A 14,852-nucleotide genomic window follows, 5' to 3' on the forward strand; every position below is an offset into this window, starting at 1 on the left:
CAAGTTTGGTTCAACATACAAAAATTAATGTGTAATTCATCATACCAATAGACTTAAAGATAAGAATCATATCATCATCTCAATAGATGCAGAAGCAGCATCTGACAAAATACAACACCCCTTCATGTTCAAAACAGTAGAAAAATTAGGGATAACATAAACACATCTCAACACCATAAAGGCAATCTACACTAAGCCTCAGACCAACATAATTCTAAATGGAGAAAAACGTGAAGACATTCCCTCTGAAAACTGGGACAAGACAGGGATGCCCTCTTTAACCACTTCTATTTAACATAGTTCTTGAAACACTTGTCAGAGAAGTTAGACAGATGAATGAAATTAAATGGGTATGCATTCAAAAAGAAGAACTCAAATTAGTACTATTTGCTGATTATATGATTGTATACCTAGAAACCTCAAAAAGTTCCACCTGAAAACTTCTAGAATTAGTAAATGAATTCAGAAAAATAGCAGGATATAAAATCAACACCCATATATCAAAGGAATTTTTGTATAACAATAACAAATACTCTAAAAGGGAAATGAGGAAAACTGCCCCATTTATGTGTGGACAAGTGCAGAATGCACTGCATACATGGCACATATTAGGGGCATCTAAGTGGCAAACCACTTCCCCCTGCTAGGTGTATGAGCGGCAAACTGCTTATCCCACAGGCACAGCCCTGGGTGTAAGGCCATACATTACAGTCCCTGTGCCTGCTCCATGGCCTGTTCCTCGATTGGTTGCTACAAGGACAGTTGTCCAGAAATTGTATTGGTGTCTGTAATCTGCTTGGCTACTGTCTGAATATATATTCATTAGCTGCTCAATAAAATCCGACCTGCTTCCTGCTTAGTCTCCAGAGATCTTGAATGGTGAATCCTCAGCCACACTCTCCTCTACCCTTTTCTGTGGACCTCCTCACTGGAAGAGAGAGAGCCCATGGACATTTACAATAGCCTCAAAAAAAAAAAAACCACTTGGAAATCAACTTAATGAAGGAGGTGAAAGATCTAACAATGAAAAGTACAGAAACCTAAAGAAAAAAAAATCAAAGAAGACCTTAGAAAATGAAAAGGTCTACCTTGCTCTTGGATAGCCAGAATTAATATTACCAAAATTGCCATATTACCAAAAGCGCTATACAGATTTAATGCAATTCTGATCAAAATCCCAATGGCATTCCTCATAGAAATAGAAAAAGCAGTCATAAAAATCATATGGAAAAATAAGAGACCCAGAATAGCTAAAGCAATCCTTAGCAGGAAGAGTGAAGCAGGTGGCATCACTGTAACAGACTTTACACTAGAGAGCAATAGTAACAAAAACAGCATGATATTGGCACCAAAATAGACTGATAGACCAATGGTACAGAATAGAGGACACAGGGACAAATCCACCTAACTCCAGTTATCTTATATTAGACAAAGGCAACAGAAACACACATTGGAGAAAAGATAGGCTCTTCAAAAAATGGTGCTGGGAATATGATATGTCAAGAGCTTTGTAATGTTTTGAACAACCAATAAAAAAAAGAAAAAAAAAAGAATACTGAAAAAAAAATGGTGCTGGGAAAACTGATATCCATATGTAACAAAATGAAATTAACCCCTATCTCTCACCATGCACAAATTCAACTCAAATTAGATCATGGACGTAGGAATTAAACCAGAAATCCTGTGACTAATGCAAGAAAATTTAGGCCCTAATGTCCATCATGTCAGATTAGGCTCCAATTTCCTTAATATGACTCCTATAGTGCAAGAAATAAAATCAAGACTCAATAAATGGGATGGATTTAAACTAAGAATTTTCTTCTTAGCAAAAGAAACAATCTGTGAGGTGAATAGAAAGCCTGCATCTTGGAAGCAAAGTTTTGCTTCTCACACATATCAGATAGAACACTAATCTCTAGGATATATAAAAATCCAAAAAGCTAAATACCAAACAAAACAAATAACCCAATCAGTAAATGGGCCAAAGACCTGAAATTCTCAGAAGAGGATACACAATCAATCAACAAATATATGAAAAAAATATTCATCATCTGTAGCAATTAGAGAAATGCAAATCAAAAGTACTCTAAGATTTCATCCCACTCCAGTCAAAATGGCAGCTATTATGAATACAAACAACAATAAGTGTTGGTAAGGATGTGGGGAAAAAGGAACACTCATACACTGCTGGTGGGACAGCAAATTTGTGCAGCTGATATGGAAAGCAGTATGGGGATTCCTTGGAAAACTGGGAATGGAACAACCATTTGACCCAGCAATCCCTCTCCTTGGTCCATACCCAAAGGACTTCTAAACAGCATACTATAGTAACACAGCCACATCAATGTTTATAGCAGCACAATTCACAATAGCTAAACTGTGGAATCAACCTAGATGCCCGTCAGTAGATGAATGGATGAAAAAATGTGGAATGTTATGCAATAAAAAAGAATAAAATCATGGCATTTACAGGTAAATGGATGGAATTGGAGAATATAATGCTAAGTGAATTAGTCAATCCCAGAAAGCCAAATGCCACATGTTTTCTCTGATATAAATAGGCTTATTCATAGTGGGATAGAGAGGGGGAGCATGGGAGGAATAGTTGAACTCTAGATAGGTCAGAGGGGTGGGAGGGGGCATAGGGTTAGAAATGATGGTGGTTGGGATGGACATCATATTCCAAAGAACATGTATGAAGACATGAATTGGTGTGAATATACTTTGTGTACAACCAGAGATATGACAAATTGTACTCTATATGTGTAATATGAATTGTAATGCATTTCGCTGTCATATATTAAACAAATTAATATTAAAAAAAACAAAGAGAATGAGAAGTGTTCTAGTCCCTCCCACAAACTAAGCTTTCAGAATGCAGAGTTTTCTGGGTAAGATATGGAGTTGTTACACCAAAGGAGCACTAAGTCTCAGTTTCTATGAAAATGAGTAGGTAAATTAATCGTGTAAAAAAATAATTAAACTCATTGAAATCTAATAAGTAGTCTCAAGTAGAAGTTCAGTAGGTCCTATCATAGTTAAACATGTTATTGGTAGAGCTATTCATAAGGTGTGATAAAACATTTCTAGAAATATCAGGATTCCTACCTTGAGTAGTTGAAAGTATCTTTTTGTGAACCATCTTTAAGATTCATGTAATGTGTTTGCATCATATGTTGCAAACATACTGAGAGGATTGAATGGCAGGGAAGGGCCGGCAACCTCATTAGTAAGTGGTCCTTCCCTCTGTGAAGAATAGTGATTCCATTCACATGTGCTTGCACATAGGGAGAAAGCTCAGATGATACATTTGACAGTTCACTGCATTCCCATATCCCCTCTCCAGGGTGGAGCTCAATGATTTGATTGCTTACACCACTTTTCACAGGCATTCTAAGAATCCACCATGACTAGTACACTTCCATGGGCAATGACTAGAGGCCTCTGGAACAAGTTTGTGCCCACCAGTTGGATTCACAAAGTACTTAAAGAAGGGCTTGTAGTGACTTTGACTTTTGTTTTGCAATGCTTCTCAGATTTGCTAACAAAATCCCTGTAGTGTGATGGCCAGCCCCATCAACCTTCCCTTACCCTCCATGGCAGGAAATGAGGAGCACAGGGCAGCCATCATATCACACTAAATCCCAGAATATTTGGTGGGAAGAGAGATGAATTAACAATTGTTTTTTTTGTTTGTTTGTTTTTCATAAGCTACTAACCCCACATACATGGTGAATTGAAATGTTAGATCACCTGCAATGAGGTGTCTCCAGTGTAAATATTTTACATGGGAAGAATTTTAACCTATTTTAAATTATTTATATCTTCTTATATTTTCTTACTATTTAATTAATTTATTTTTAAAATTCTTAAAAGGAATTTTCTTTTTTTCTCATTTTTTCCATTTCTTTGCATATATTTTTCTTTTTTTAATTCCCAAATTTCCTCCATATTTATTCCTTCTTGAGTTAATTTTTATTAACTTTTGACTTTCTTGTTAATTTATTTTTCCCCTTATCTATGTTTACTGCTGTTTTAGTTGTTGAGTGTAATTGATTATTACTGTATCTATGTAACTTGTTTATTTTATGTTGTTGTTACTGCTGCTGTTTGTTTTCTTCTTTCTGAGTCATGATCGTGATCATATATGATCATATATGAAAAGCACACTTCAAAATATGTTAGAAGAGACAAAGATGGTAACTACATTGTGGTAAGTTGAACAAACCATCAAAAAGATATAATGATTATAAATTGATATGGAACAGAACACACAATTTTATAAAACAAATCTTATAGGATATAAATGGAAAATAAACTTGAATACAATGCTAATGATGTCTTAATATTTCACTAATAAATTGGTCATTTAAACAAGATATCAACAAGCAAACATAGGACTAGAGTACATTATATGTCAAGTGAACATAACACCTACAGAGTGTTCCACCCAACAGCTGCAGAATACACATCATCTTCATTTGCAGTGCAGCACTCAGCTTCAGAGTTCTACTCTTCACAGATCAATGAAACCTAATCATCCTGTAGTCTGATTATGTCATGAAAACAGTAAAATTCATTCACTGAACATTCTTAGAGCTTTGGTTAAGTATAAGACTGCTGTGGAAAGAGATCCTGAAGTGACCCAAGCAGCAGAATCAGTGAAAACTGAACATTCTTTTCTTGTCTTTAAACAAATTCTCAAGTACTTATGAATCATTTATCATGTTCTAGTTTTATGTTAAGAAATTTATTCACCCAGAAGCCATGGAAAAGTTTTTTTTGGATAATATATTCTTTGAATAATATATGACTTAGAAATCTCAGTCTGCTATCAACTGTACAGACAGATGATCCTCACCTGTAGTTCTCAGGAATAGACAGATTCTTGCAAATGATGAGGTGTAAACAGTGCACAGTCAGGGGTGTCGCTCAGATGCAGGTGTGCACTGCTCTACAAATCAACATCACCTGATTCTAAAAGATGAGTATTTCTCTGGTCTACCAAGCCTTCAATTAGAAAGGTGTTCGTTTTATTACAATGGTTTAAACACAGTACTTGATTTTAATTTCAAAAGTACACATTCTTTTGTAATATTTCACTGGTTGATAAGAATCTGAAGATGAAAATTTTCCATCTTCTTTTCCATTTCCAGATGGCTGAGGTAAAAATACCATCAATTTAGTGAGCTGTCCTCCTCACACCTGTGTTTTTTATGCAATAGAAGTAATGTGTCATAGTCTAGTGTCTGTACACTCTACAATCATTAATAAGCATGTTTCATAATGTTATGATTGGCTCATCTATACCTCTATAATATAGATACAAAATGGCCAAATATATGTTCAGAGTAGCCCACCTTGAACACTGGGGAGTGGAATATGTCATAACTTGAGCATGGTTTAAAGGCCTACAGTGCTGGCTTTTACCTGTAATGGCAATCTTTCATGGCTTACTGAAGCAATTGGCAGGCATCTTACCCCTCTGATTTATAAAAAGCACTTATAGTGTAAGTACTGCTTGCAGTTTTTAAACATAGTAAGCCTACAGCCTGAGGCCTTTGTTTAGACAATGACATTAAACAAAATATCTGATACTGGGTCTCTTAATGTTATTTTCACTACAAATGATAGGCACTAACCAAAAGTGGTTTCACACATAAAACTGTAGAGATCACAGAAAAGATGAGCTTCTAAAGAGAAAACATGAGGAACAGGCACATGATGCTTCTAGAACATTTCCTTCCCAATTCCTGATATTTTTCATTTACCTTTGCTCTTTAGACATGTGCTTCCCACACAGCTGAGACTGTGGACCCCAGAATGTATATTTGATCCACAAGAATATGATAAACCCAGGGCAGTGACTCCTACTGATCTCCTATGTTTTGTGAGGGGATAGTTACTAATCCATCAGGATTAGTGAATTAGTAGTGCACCATCAGCACTGTGTTGATCAAGAGTAATGGTGCACCAAAAGAAGAGATATTTAGCAGCAAATTGGAATACAGCTACTAAATTTAAGAAAATAAATCTAACAGGGAATATGTAGTACCCTTGTAAAAGCAACCAAACTATTTTTTTTTATTTTTTAAATTCAAATTTGTTATCTATGACAGCAGAATGCATTACAATTCATATTATACACATAGAGCACAATTTTTCATATCTCTGGCTGTATACAAAGTTGAGTCACACCATATGTGTCTTCATACATGAACTTAGGGTAAGGACGTTCATCTCATTTCACTGTCTTTCCTACCCCATGTCTCCTCCCTCATCCTCCCTCTTCTTTCCTCTATATAGAGTTTGTCCAATCCTCCTATGCTCCTACCCCAACCCCATTATGGAACAGCATCCTCATAACAGAGGAAACACTTGGCATTTGGCTTTTGGGGTTTGACTAACTTCACTGAGCATTATATTCTCCAACTCCATCCATTTACCTGCAAATGTCATGATTTTATTCTCTCTTAATGCTGAATAGTATTCCATTAGACAAACTAAAGAAATTAAAGGGATACAGATAGAAAAAGAAGAACTCAAAAAAGCACTGTTGGCCAATGATATGATTCTATACCTAGAGACCCAGAAAAATTCCACCAGAAAACTTCTAGAACTAATAAATGTATTCAGCAAAATACCAAGATGTAAAATCAACACCCATAATTCAAAGATATTTCTGTATACCAGTGATAAATCCTCTGAAAGAGAAACAAGGAAAACTACTCCATTTACAATAGCATCAGAAAAAACCCTTGGGAATCAACTTAACAAAAGAGGGAAAGACCTCTACTACAAAAATTACAGAATGCTAAAGAAAGAAATTAAAGAAGATTTAGAAGATACAAAGATAAATCTTGTTCTTGGATAGGAGAATTAATTTTACCAAAAATGACCATATTACCAAAAGACTATACAGATTTAATGTAATTCCAATCAAAATCCCAATGACATTTTTTATACAAATAGAAGAAGTAGTCATGAAATTCATCTGGAAAAATAAGAGACCCAGAATAGCTAAAGCAATCTTTAGCAAGAAGAGTGAAGCAGGTGGCATCACTATACCAGAACTTAAACTATACTACACAGCAACAGTAACAAAAAGAGCCTGAAATTGGCACCAAAATAGACTTGTAGACTGATGGTACAGAATAGAGGACACAGAGACAAACCCCCCTAACTACAGTTATCTTATATTAGACAAAGGCACCAAAAACATACATTAAAGAAAAGATAGCCTCTTCAACAAATGGTGCTGGGAAAACTGAAATCCATATGCAACAAAATAAAATTAAACCCCTATCTCTCACCATGCACATAACTCAACTAAAAGTGGATCAAGATCCTAGGGAATTAAACCAGAGACACTCCACCTATTAGAAGAAGGAGGAGGCCCAAATCTTCATCATGTCATATTAGTCCCTGATTTCCTTAATAAGACTCCAAATTATTTTTGAAGGTTTTAAAGATCTTACATTTGAAGTAGAAACATAAATAATTATTATACTGTCTTCTTTTTATTAAGGAAAATGATATATTTTTTATTTATCCATGTTATTTATATTCCATGAATCCTTCATTCCATTTTTACACCCTTTCTGAAAAAAAATAAATTTACCACCTAAGCATTCTAAATATTTCAGCTTAATTCTGCTACATTTTGGATTTACATTAAAAAATACAGTATGATTATGTGTGTGTATATGTGTATATGTGTTTTCCTTTACTCAAAATTACCCTTATAAGATTCATCTATGCTATTCTGTATAGGCATAGTTTACTCATTTCATTCCTGTATAGGACACTAAATTATATTACATGCATGTATGATTATGTCAAAATGAACCCCAATTTTATGTATAGCTATAATACACTAATAAAAATACTTTTCAAATTAAAAAAAAGAAAAAAGAAAAATCTCCACAAAAATGGAGGAAGAGATGGGTAATTTCAGGAGAGACATGGAAATGCTAAAAAGGAAAAATAAAAAGGTACATCCAGAATAATAAAATAAATACAGTATCTAAAGTTAAAAAGGCATCTTGGATTCCTAACACTACAAAAAAATGAATATATAAAAATAAAAGCATTTTGAGATCAGATCAAACAATGCAAACTGAGGGCCAGTATGCTTGAAGACAGGCCAATAGAAATTATTAAAACTGAAAAGAGCAAAATGATTCCAAAAAATCTGAGCAAAACTTTAATATATTATATGACAGTATCAAATAGTCAAAAATATATGCACTTTTCAAAAGTCCCATTAGAAAAAAAGAGAGAAATAAGGAAAGAAAAAAATATCTGAAGGAATTTTTCCAAATTTGATGAAAAATAACAACACACAGATCAAAGGACACACCAAACTCTAAATATAACAGATTATATACAAAGGTGCATTCAATAGAAAACAAGGATAAAGTCTTAAAAGCAGCCAAAGTTGGGGAAAGGCATATACACAGAGAAGAACAATGAAAAGAAACATTAGACTCATTTTCAGAATCAAAGACTGGAAAGGAATAGAATGACATGTACCAAGCACCGAAACTTAAAAAAACAAACAAACAAAAAACCTTGTAAGCTTAGAATTCTACATCGAGTAAAACTATCGTTCAAAAATGAAGACAAAATGAAGAAAATTCAGGTTAGCAAAAGTAAAGCTAATTTGCTGCCAGCAAATTCATCCCATAATAAAAGTTAAAGGAGTTCTTCAGGCCAAAGGGAAATTCTACCAATGGAAATTTAGAACTACAGAATTATGGATTAGTTATTTGTGGTGTCATTATACTCTCTTCTTTAGTGAATGAAAATTTTTGATAGAATACAGTTCAGCATCTAATTTTTTGAAGAGAGAGAAAGAGAAGAGAAAGAATTTTTAATATTTATTTTTCAGATTTTTGGTGGACACAAGATCTTTATTTTATTTTTATGTGGTGCTGAGGATCAAACCCAGTGCCCCGCTCATGCCAGGTGAGCATGTTACCACTTGAGCCACATCCCCAGCCCATCAGCATCTAAATTATTACTAATTTGATGTTTTCTATAGAATTTTTGAAGTTCATAAGTAAAAATAAATGTGAATATGGGGAAGAAATTTGTGAAATAGAAGGCTGCTATAAAAATATTCGTGAGATTTAATAATATTAAAAAGAACTAAGTTCTTATGAGTGCAATGTAACAGAATTTTTAATGTAGACAAAAGATAATTGTATGTTTTGGAAGTTAGTATTTAAAAAGTAACAACTTAAATCACTAGCATATATATATATATATATATATATATATATATATATATATATATTTTTTTTTTTTTTTACATCATTGAAAATTTAAATATTTTTTTTTAAAAATAGTATTTGACCACTACTTTTCATTGTGCCCTAAAATAAAATTTTCAGTGGTTAAATAAGCACCTGTGAAAGTCATTCATAATGCACAAACAACACACACACACACACACACATCCAATAATATCCAAGTTTATTGTAAAAAAGACATATTTGAGCACTTTCCTACTAACACCCAAATTTGAGCCTCTCATGAAAATGGCTCCATATTTTCATATTTGCTAAAATCCTTCATTTCTAGGATGTAGCAATTTTTTTTTATTAACCATTGATTTGGTAAGAGCATTTTTTAAAAAATTGACTTAAAAATGGAATTTTATGTCTTACATGAAGGATGAATGTTGTAACTAAAACTATCAGCCAGGTTAGTGTGTTAGCAAATGCTTTTTTATGAAACACACATTAGATAATCAGCTTATAAAGAGAAAAGTTTAAGACACACATTAGATAATCAGCTTAAAATGAGAAAAGATTAATTTCAATCACAATTTTAGAAGTTATACTTAGTATTTGGTTGGCGTAATTTTGAGTGGTAGCATCGCCCCTCATTATAATAAAAACAAGGTACAGCAAATGCTCACCTTGTGTCTGGAAAGAGAGGTAAGAAGAGGCCAGGGTTCTATATCTCCATCAAGAACAGGCCTTAATGACTCAGTGATTCCCACTATTCTCAAATGCCTGAGGAGTCTCTCAACTCTCAAAAGAACTAGGTTGGAGATTAGGCATTTACCATGGGCCTTTGGGGACAATTTTAAGATCCAAACTTTAGCAGTCATTGGGGTTTTTGAAAGTCTAACCAAAGAGGAACAATTTTACCAAAGGTCACTGTGTTTAAAATTAATGTATTGAATGCACTTCTATAGAAATACCATAGGACCAAGAGGGCAAAAATTAAAAGTAAAGAAAACCATAATTTTTAAAATATGTCTTGCATTTAGAGAACTATACTCAGTTTTTTTAAAAATCATTAATTAGAAGAAAGAGACACATCAGTGCTTCTGAAGCACTGATTGTTTGGCACAAGACAGCAAAAGACATCTTTGATGGTTACTCTTGGAACGACAGAAATGTGGTTGTTGCACAGTTCAGATTTGGGGTTTGTTTTATTTCTAAGCAAAGAAAGTACTATCCCTTTAATTTTGTAGCATAAAACTACTCTCAGTTTTAGTTTTGTTTCCTAAAATTATCTTTTCATGGCTTACATATCCAATATCTGAAGTATCTTCTGATAGTGATTTATTTCAGTGCTAAGATTGAAGATCATTAAACTGTAAATTAAATTGAGAATTTTAATGCACCATTTCCTTTTATTTTGGCAGAGATGGTAGACTGGAGTAGGGATGGTGATTTGTACAAAGTTATAAATTTGGAGAATATGGCTGACATCCTTACCTATCCTCTCATGTCCTTGTTTTATTCTTCCCAAAGACAGCTTCACATATCAGGTGACTGCACATTTCCTTTTCCCTTGGCTCAATGTTTTATTATATATATATATATATATATATATATATATATATATATATATATATATATATATATATATGGTGTGTCAGTCTCCCTACATCCATTCTACTTACTCTCAGACAAGTGTCCTCCATATCTCATAATTAACTGACTATCAAGAAAGACACCAACCTGAGTGATAGGAGAATCTCAGGGTCCACAGTAGAAAGTTGTTTCTCCTTACCTATTCTTGAGCCTAGAAGATCCTCAATTCTCCACATTTCTGCTCTTTTCAGGGCTTTATTGACCATAGGAAATTTCTCCTCTTACTCCCCTCATAATTACAGCTTTAGGTCTCAATTTTGTCCAGGTAAACCAAAGAGCTAGGATGGCCTTGTATATCAGTGCCAGATAGGTAAAACCTAATACTGGACAGATCCTGGTGGTACTTGTTCCCAGGCCAATGCCCCTGAATGGAGAAGAGACACATGGCCCAGTCAATTGGACTTGTATTCCAGCCAGCATGTCCTATGGCTGGTTGCAGCAGTCATAGGCCATGAATTCACCTTGGCAGTACACAACTCATAGCAGCATTGGTCTAGGTCCTTCTTCAGTGTTGACTGTGGCCTCGGCATGTGAAATAGCATTGCAGTGTTAATGGTCAAAGACCTTCCCACCACATTCCTCTGCCAGCTTCAGGCAGAACAACATGAAGAGAAAAACTTCCTCCTTGAGAAGTAAAAGGGAGATGAGCACCTTCTATGATTAAGAGTCTGGAGGTGGTCACTCCAAAGTGATTCTTTCCAGGGCCCATTGGAATATCAGAGTACCTGAATGCAGGCTAGTGATCCTGGTTGAGGCATCTTGACCTACCCCAGTCTCAGGGAGAGTTTGTATCAACTACCCTTTGAGGTTCTCCCCCATTCCCCCAGTTCATTTTGAAAAACACACCTGCTATGGATGTGGGGAAAACCAGGCATTGTTCTCTACTGAACAAAGAAAGCATAGGCTAAGTTACTACCTAATACTAAAATAACATTAGTGTCAACAGGCTCAGAGAAAATATGAAGTTTGCTTAGTTAGCATTTGTATACATTACATGTGTGTATGGTAATGTCACATTATCTGCATTAATATATATAATACAAATATATGTGTGTGTGTATATATATATATATATATATATATATGAAATTGTTTTAAATTAAGGTTAGAAAGACTGAAATAAAAACCTGATCCTTCATTATGCAGGTGATGTGACACATCACCAAGGTATGGAAAATTTCTAAGAAGTATGACTTCACCTAATGGTCAAAATAAGTGTCAGAAAGCGACCATATACTATCCATTTACTCTTGGATGAAAATGTAAACAACTGTTTTAATGAAATTCAATGAGCTTTCACAAAAACAGAGAAATAATTTAATATTCTAACAGAAATTTATAGAGATGGAAGTAATTTTTTTAAAAGCAAGCAGAAATCCTTGAGATGAAAAATAAACTAAGTGAATTTTAAACTATGAGAGATGGCAGAATATATACAAGAAAGAAAAAAAAATAGTGAGCTTAAATACAGATTATTTGAAATCACACAGTTCGAGGAGAGAAAGAAAAGATAATGAACAGGAAGCAAGGAAGCTTAAACATATTTGGAACACGATTAAAAAATTAAAGATAAGTTTTTCAAGGCATCAAAAGAAAATAAATAATACATAGTGGTATTTTTTGGGTGGAAACTATTCAAATACATGGAAAGAAAATAACTTACTTTGAACAACTAATGGATCAAGGAAGAAATCAAAAAGAAACTTGAATATTTTCTTACATCAAAAATAAAAACAAAAACAGAACGATATTATGTGTATTGTAATTGTGTCTCCAAGAATTAGAGGAAAACAAGAAGAAACTAATTCAATATTAGCAGAAAGAAAGAACAAAGTCCAAAGCTGAAATGAATGAAGTAGAGAGTAAAATATTAGCATAACTAGGAACTTGTTCTTTATAAATACTCAAAAAATTAACAGCCATACTAACAGAGAGAGAGAGAGAGAGAGAGAGAGAGAGAGAGAGAAACTCAAATAAATTCAGAGACTAAAAGGTAGACATTACAACTCACACCAAAGAAATACAAAGGATCATTAGAGATTATTATGAATATTGTATGCTAACAAATTTGATAACCTAGAAGAAATGGACAAATTCTTCAACACATCATGAAGAAAATCATGAAGAAAGACAATAAATGAAGAAACCCAATAATGAGTAAAGAGTTATTAATAAAAAACATCCCACTAAAGAAAATTCTTGCTGGAGATGATATCTTAGAGTAGTTTTGATTTGCAGTTCTCTAAAAGCTAGAGATGGTATACATTTTTTTATATATTTGTTCATTGATTGTATATCTTCTTCAGAGAAGTGTCTGTTTAGGTCCTTGGTCCATTTATTGATTAAATTATATGTTTTTTCGGTGCTTAGCTTTTTGAGTTCTTTATATGCCCTAGAGATTAGTGCTCTATCTGATGTGTGAGGGGAAAAATTTTGCTCCCAAGATGTAGGCTCTCTGTTCACCTCACAGATTGATTTTTTTGTTGAGAAGAAATTTTTAGTTTGATTCTATCTCATTTATTTTTCTTGGTTTTAATTCTTGCATGATAGGAGTCTTATTAAGGAATTTGAGGCCTAATCCCACATGATGAAGATTAGGGTCTACTTTTTGTTCTATTAGATTCAGAGTCTCTGGTTTAATTCCTAGGTCCTTGATCCATTTTGAAATAAGTTTGTGCATGGTGTGAAATAAGGGTTATAATTTCATTTTTGTTGCATATGGATTTCCAGTTTTCCAAGCACCATTTGTGGAAGATGCTATCTTTTATCCAGGGCCTGGTTTTAGCACCTTTGCCTAATATAAGATAACTGTAATTTTGTGGATTAGTCTCTGTGTCCTCTATTCTGTACCATTTGTCTACCAGTCTGTTTTGGTGCCAATACCATGCTGTCTTTGTTACTATTGCTTTGTAGTATAGTATAAGGTCTGGTATAGCAATGCCACCTGTTTCATTATTCCTGATAAGGATTTCTTTAGGTATTCTGGGTCTCTTATTTTTCCAGATGATTTTCATGATTGCTTTTTATGAAGACAAACAACAATAAGTGTTGGCAAGAATGTAGGAAAAAAGGTACACTCATACATTGCTGGTGGGACTGCAAATTGGTACAGCCAATATGGAAAGCAGTATGGACATTCCTTGGAAATCTGGGAATGAAACTACCATTTGACCCAGCTATTCCTCTCCTTGGACTATACCCAAAGTACTTAAAAACAGCATATTACAGGGACACAGCCACATCAATGTTTATAGCAGCACATTCACAATAGCTAAACTGTGGAACCAACCTAGAAGTCTTTCAGTGGATGAATGGGTAAAAAAAAAAAAAACGTGGTATATATACACAGTGGAATTTTACTCAGCATTAAAAGCAAATAAAATCATGGTATTTGCAGGTAAATGGATGGCGTTGGAGAAGATAATGCTAAGTGAAGTCAGCCAATCACCAAAAAACAAATGCTGAACGTTTTTTCTGATATAAGGAGGCTGACTCATAGTGGGGTAGGGAGGGGGTACATGGGAGGATTAGGTGAATTCTAGATTGGGAAGAGAGGTGGGAGGGAAAGGAAGGGGGCAGGGGATTAGCAAGGATTGTGGAATGTGATGGACATGATTATACAAAGTACATGTATGAAGACCTGAATTGGGTGTCAACATACTTTGTATACAAACAGAGATATGAAACATTGTGGTATATATGTGTATTAACAATTGTAAATGCAAAAAAAAATCCAAAGTACATGAATAAAGGCATGAATTAGCATGAACATACTTTATATATAACAATATGAAAAATGGTGCTCTATATGTATAATAAGACTCGTAATGCATCTGCTGTCATGTATTTTAAAAAAATAAATTTAAAAAAGATTTAAAAAAATGTAAATTCCAAGGGCATATGACTTCAATACTGAGTTACCCAGAAAGGTTTAAAGAAGAACTAATATCAATA

This window comes from Marmota flaviventris, chromosome 3 (genome assembly GCF_047511675.1).
Source record: "Marmota flaviventris isolate mMarFla1 chromosome 3, mMarFla1.hap1, whole genome shotgun sequence".
Lineage (NCBI taxonomy): Eukaryota > Metazoa > Chordata > Mammalia > Rodentia > Sciuridae > Marmota > Marmota flaviventris.